The sequence below is a fragment of the Hipposideros armiger genome, unplaced genomic scaffold, assembly GCF_001890085.2.
Source record: "Hipposideros armiger isolate ML-2016 unplaced genomic scaffold, ASM189008v1 scaffold_671, whole genome shotgun sequence".
Classification (NCBI taxonomy): domain Eukaryota; kingdom Metazoa; phylum Chordata; class Mammalia; order Chiroptera; family Hipposideridae; genus Hipposideros; species Hipposideros armiger.
Window position 1 is genome coordinate 683527 of NW_017732021.1, and position 6799 is coordinate 690325.

At 33.5% G+C, this 6799-nt stretch overlaps 1 protein-coding gene and 1 pseudogene across 1 annotated transcript in view; one reads left to right on the forward strand and one right to left on the reverse strand.

The window, feature by feature from the left end:
* Positions 1-6799, forward strand: part of LOC109372874 (CUB and sushi domain-containing protein 3-like) — a 275626-nt gene that overhangs the window by 165730 nt on the left and 103097 nt on the right. The window lies entirely within an intron of this gene.
* LOC109372872 (heterogeneous nuclear ribonucleoprotein D0 pseudogene) overlaps positions 4140-6799 on the reverse strand; it is a 36089-nt pseudogene continuing 33429 nt past the window's right edge.

Sequence of the window (6799 nt, forward strand, 5' to 3'; positions counted from 1 at the left end):
GAGATTAATCTTTTATTTATTCCAGGTATCTTAAGGATGCATCTTGTTGGTACAATCTAATTAGCATACAGAATTATACCTGCAAGGAAATCTGGTAAATATAGGCTTTACCTTTCTGGATTTTGCTGTACTGAAAAGGTGATTTAGAAGTTTGTGGAAATAAACACTGGATGTCATTGACTCTATTACCACATATTGATTTAGTATCCCTGGAAAAAGCAAAATTATTATTAAGAAAAAAAAATTGGCAAAATTTTTCTCTAATTCTTATTTCTTCCCCATTCTCCTTTTGTGATTTTGGAACTAAACACATTCCTAGAAGTCAGTTTAAGACATTTAAAACATCTATGATAAAAATAAAATGCCTTACATTATCTAGAGGCATTTTGTTTATTGATTATTTTAAGCATATTTCGTGAAGACTATCATTTTTTCAATAGTATATGAAAATATTTGAAGACTATAAAAATAAAAACAACTCAAAAATAAAAAAATAAAAACACCACTTGGAATTAAAATTAGTAAAATTTTATTTGGCTGTCTACAAAGGCTAATTTTAGAATAACTTCAGTAATTCAATTTAATATTCAAGAAAGATGTATTACTATGAAAGCAATAGTTCGGTTATTTTTTTTTTACTTCCTGAACACTCTCGAGTATCATTATAATTTTGGAGACATCATAGCCAACTGAAATAGAGTATACCATTAAAAAAAAAGCCAAAATCAGTATTATACAAATCCTAATCCTACCTTTTATGGAAAAAGAATGTGTAAAATATGTTTTTGTATTATTGTAATAATTTGCAATATATGGTATGCGTATGATTGAGACTATTTTTACCTTTTAAAGATGCACAGTCATACTACCAAATGAAACCAATTTACAGTTCATCGATTCGTTCCAGGTAGTTTTTGGACGAGCTGACTAGGCCCACCGCTATGACAGCTGTGCTCGCTCTCGCTCCAAACCCTTGTGTCCCATCCCCTTCCTGATCCCCAGCATACACCATCTTCAAAGTTGTATTTCTAAATCTGAGATGCGGCCAGATCATTTCCTGTCTTAAAAACCTTGAATAGATTTATGCTGTGTCCAGGATAAAGCCCAAGATCCTTTGTGTGACCACCTGACCCATTTTCTCTAGCCAGACCAGCCTGCACACCTTTTCTGCACTCCACCTTACCCATTCCTGCCTCTATCCTTGTGTTTGTGATACTACCTGCAATTGGAAAGCTGTCTTNCCCACATAGTTCACCTTATGAAATAAAACCATTATCTTTAAGGTATTAGGCTGCAGTCAAGTAGAGCTTCACTGACAATACAGCTGATTGATTATAAGCACTACATGCTGTGCATGTATAAACACATACATGAACCATGATATATTAATACTGTAGCTCCTGTGTACAAGTGATGCATAAGTAAATATGGAAGCATGCTCAAAAACATTTCACCAATAGAAGTATAGAATAAAAAAACTATAGATCTTATTGTACACATGTGAACCAAACACAGAAAATAAAAAAGGCTTTTATTGGAAGTATGTTTAAGAACTTTCTAAATTGCTTTGCTATACTTAATTACAAGAGGCAGACTTTTGGCAAGTATCATTGTCTTCATTTATATAAGCAATAAAAAGGTAAGACTCATCATGAAAAATATTTCCAGATTTTCTCTGGTATAGATTCCAGTAGTTTACTTTGAAACCAAAATGTTGTTTGATTCCCAAGTCAGACAGTAAAAGAAAAAGGAAGCGAAAAGACTAAATTACCTAAATAATATGAAAACATTTTTATATATATTTATACACATATATTTGTTTATTTGTTTTACAACCTGTTTATAGCATTGAAGTTAATAATTTTGCAGTGCACTTCAAGCCAAACTTAGAGTCAATTTATTTAAGGATTCCATTGGTGATCTTCTTCTTTTGGTGGGTGATAAGGCATTTCTATTCAGCAGCATGTTTAATGAGAAATAAATGAAACTGTGGCATGATCCCACCAGTAAGTAAATCTCGAGTTGACTCCATGTTAGTAAATAAATTAGAAAAATCGACAAGGTGATTTGAAGGTTTCCCCTGACAAATTGAAGCAGACATTGCAGCTGCTTCCTTAAAAAGAGATGTGGACAATCTCTTAATCAGCCTTCTACTTTTTTCTTATGGACATTCCTATACTAGCAAAGCCCATTTCCAGAGGGAGCAACTCGGAGGAGAAGTTTATTTGAATAATCACATGTTCACAAGGAGAATATTGTCCTGTACTGTGGTTTTAAAAAGAAGAGATATTTCCAATAACAGCTACTATTTGCACTGTCTCTTACGACATTAAAATCAAACCAGAACACACTGAAATTAGAACCCTCGTGGGTCCTGAGCCATCCCTCTAAAAAGCAGCACTGGTCTGGCAAATATTTGAATCCTTTTTGTTAATGCATGATTAACATTTATATGTAATAGCTCTTCATAGAAGTTATGGACTAAGCCTTTTAGTTATTAATGATTTAACATTTAGGTATAGCACTATGAATTAAAAAAAAAGAAATAAACTGACATATTTTATGTTTTCCCAAATAACTGAGATCAAGTGTCATCTGGAGATCATCTTAGCGTTTCCTTACAAAGGGGTTAAGCAAACCTATCCCCACCCTGACTTTTCTTGTAGACTAAACGACAGACTCATGCATTCATCTACCTATGCTAGATAATAAGTTTTACTCCTGAAAATTTTGACCTAGACTCTGTAAGTTATTTTGGTTGTTATTTGTAGGCATGCCATAGTCTCAACATTTTTGACAAAATTGATAACAGAATAGTGTCTTATGGGAAGGTGGAGGGTGGGGAGAGGAGGTATTTGTGGGAAAGCAGTGAGTGTAATAGTTAAGAGTTCTGTATTGAAATCAGATGGCCTGATTTGGATTCCAATACTTATTTTCAGTGTGGCACTCATAAGTTACTTATTTTCCTCCATTTTTTAATCTGTAACATGAGGTTAATAATAGTAGCTCATAGTGCTGTTGAAAGGAGCACATTTACAAGCATTTAGAAAAGTGTGTGACACATACAACATAAAATAAGTAGCAGCTATTATTCTGAGAGTGATAATTATTACTACAAGACACAGTTTTGCTCAAAAATAGGATTTATTTCAATCAAAACTTTATTCTGGCTAAGAAAATTACAGTGAATAGTGGAAACATTAAGAGACTTAGCAAATAACACATATAGTTTTTTATTATAATAGTTTCAAAAAATCAATTTATAGCTTGCAAATTGAAATGTATAAGGCACTCTATATATTAATCAAATGCAAAATAGATATGCTATCACAATATTATGTTCTGTCACCATATGCAATTGTTACTCAACAGTTGCTTTTTTTTTAACACAGCATACATTTCTTTAATCTTCCCTCGACATTTGGATATCTATGGTGCGTAAGTCTGCCATAGCCCTAAAAATATATAAACTAGCTATCATTTATATCATTTATCATAATAGAAACTATCATTTCTATTATAACTCACATAATTTTCTTAGTTCTTATTTTTGCTTAATGGAAGCACAAAACATTAAGTTTCCATTCAAAAGGGTTTCTTCCACATTTCTCCAGATTTGTTTTAAAAAGCACAATACATAAAGCAAAAACTGGGCATTGGGAAAATGTTTATATAAATCTTAATGGCTACCTTAGTATAAAACATCCAACAAACAAATTAACTACATTAAGTCATTTCCAATTTGGACAGGGAGGTCACATTGTGGTAAAAATTAGAGTTTTTACTAAATGCATTTAAAATTTCACTGCAGTCTTAACCATGTCCTCCATTTAGACAAGGATTACAATTTTCCAAATTTATTCTTCTACTAACTTGAATCCATGACAAAAAATGTTTGTATTCCTCAAATTTTCCTATTCTGATGATAAAAGAGCAAATACATTTATATAAAAAAGGATTTATTAAAAATCCAGTAAGACGCTACTACATCATGACACTGTCACACTCGGCTTTTAACACAAGACTTTTTCTGCAATACTGGGGAGGAGGGGCATAAAGCACAAATTGATTCTGAAACAGCAATTAAGAAATTAAACAATGAAAGCAAATTTCTTTTAACGAGAACTCAGAATTAAACTTCAGATGGACCCATCGTCATACTTCCATTCGGGGACTTGATACAAAAATGTAGTTTGAACTGCTATTAACAGGTGGCAGGAGCCACCTTCAAATGAATCTTCAAATTGGAAAATATTGCTTCACGTCCTGTTGGGGATAAGTTGCAAATAGAATAATTTAGTATGGTTTGTAGCTATTTTGATGACCACCCCGCCTGGATACTTCCCCATAACCACCTCTTCCACAAGCTCGGCCAGCAAATCCCCCTTTTGACTCCCATTTGCGGCTGTTGCTGATACTGTTTCTTCAACATGGCTACTTTGATTTCACGTTTACTAAGGCCAACATTGTGGTATTTCTTTTCCATTATCTTCTTCACTGGTTCCTCTTCCTTAAAGGTAATACAGCAGAATCCACGCCTCTTATTGGTCTTGTCCATGGGAAGCTCTATGGATTTCACCTTACCAAAACGACCAAAGTACTCCTTATTTTCTCTTCAGGTGTCTCTGGAGAAAGGCCACCAACACAAATTTTTTTTAACAGGCTTTTTGTTTTTATGTCTTTGGCCCTTTTAGGATCAATCACCTTCCCCTTCAATTTATGTTCTTTCTGATCCATGACCTTATCCACACTCTCTGACTCTTTAAATAGCACAAAGCCAAAACCCCTTGATCTCCCTGTGATAGAATCTAACTTCAGAGTGTGGTCTACAACTTCACCAAATTTGGAGAAGTCGTTCTTTAGATCTTTCTGTGTAGTGTCCCAGCTAACATTTTCCTTTCTTCCTGCTGTACTGTCACTGCTTCTGAATGTCATGGGGAGGAGTTTAAATGGCTTTCAAACTTCTCATTCTTACTTCAGTAGTTACTTTTTTAAATCACTAACAAAGATATAGTAGGAACCAAATAGAATTTATAAGGTTATTCCTACATAATTCAGTAATGTAGACTATATAAATTCACCATTAGGACTTTATCAGTCTAAAACCTGAGTTCTGATCTTAGTAGAGTATCTTTATAAGACATATTTAACTAATTGCTATGAAGATATAACTGACCATTGAGTAGTAGAGAGCTTCTTCCAGAATGAGTCATCAAACATGTGACATCTGTTCCATTTAATGTAATGGGCAAATCCTCCTTTCATCTCAGAGCTGTTTACTTCACTGATTTTGTCCTTCTTTCTGAAAATTAGAACCACTAGGGATTCTGATTAATTCTTTTGGTTGTATGTTAATGCCTTTATCACTAACTTTCCTTAGTTAAATATATCCACAAGATGATAGATGGATGAATGGATAGATGATAGATAGATAGATAGATAGATAGATAGATAGATAGATAGATAGATATCCACAACAATCATGTGTACTTGATGTAACAACTTGTTCTCCTTCTTTAATATTCTCTTCAAGTAAAACATCATTTCTTGAACTTTAGTGTAAAAAATAAGCAAAACGTCTTTGAGACACTAATCAAAACCTTCTGTAGAATGGTGTGATACATTAATATTACCCATTGTGTTACTGTGCTAAAATATTGCTACATCTTTAAAGTTGAAATGAAATTGAAATAAGTAAATGGGGGTAGGGTTAAAATATGAGAATGCTTATAAGATGGAAAATCAAAGATACAATAAAAAAAACTTTGACACTCTTTCCACAGTTCAATAAAACCTGAATTTTGCATTCCACTGTAGCATGTGTACAATTCAGAACACAATGCCAAGGCAATTATGTTATTAATTGATCGTTTTCTAAGAAAAGCAGATGGCAAAATAAATTATATTACTGTGAATTCTCTTAGACTTCCAATTTCTGGAGTGTGTTCTTCCATGAGGAATTAAAACAAATTAGCGAAAAGGCTCCCATATCAAGAAACTTGAGGGAGAAATGTCTTTCTGTGCTCACATCAGTGAAATTTTGCTATTCCAGATTTATTTCTTTGGATAACAACTTAATTTTTATAATACTCCTGTTAGGAACACCTGAGAATAGTTTTAAATTATCAGGAGGTTTATGTGATACCAGAAAAACAGAAAGCTCTGCAGCCAGTTCTGATATCCATTGGGAGTCATCTCTTGCAAGTTTGATGGGCAGTTGTAAAACATGCATGGTGTATATTCGTGGAACAAGGGACCAATACCGTGTGTGTGTGTGTGTGTGTGTGTGTGTGTGTGTGTGTGTGTGTGTGAAAATTATAGTTGACACTCAGCATTATTTTATATTAATTTGAGGTGTACAGTGCAGTGGTTAGGTGTTTATATAATCCACGGAGTGATCCCCAGATAAGTCAGGTACCTATCTGACAACCTATATAGTCTTTACAACATTATTGATTATATTCCCTATGCTGTACTTTACATCCCTGTGACTATTTTGGGACTACCAATTTGTACTCCCTAATGCCTTCACCTTTTCACCCATCCCCTGACCCCTCCCATCTAGCAACCATTAGTTTGTTCTGTGTATCTATGAGTCTATTTCTGTTTTGTTTGCTCATTTATATTCTACATATAAGTGAGATCATATGGTATTTGTCTTTCTCAGTCTGACTTATTCACTTAGCATAATATCCTCTAAGTCCATTCAAGTTGTTGCAAATGGTAAGATTTCATTCTTTTTATGGCAGAGTAATACTCCATTGTATATGTGTACCACAGTTTCTTTCTTTTTTTTTTT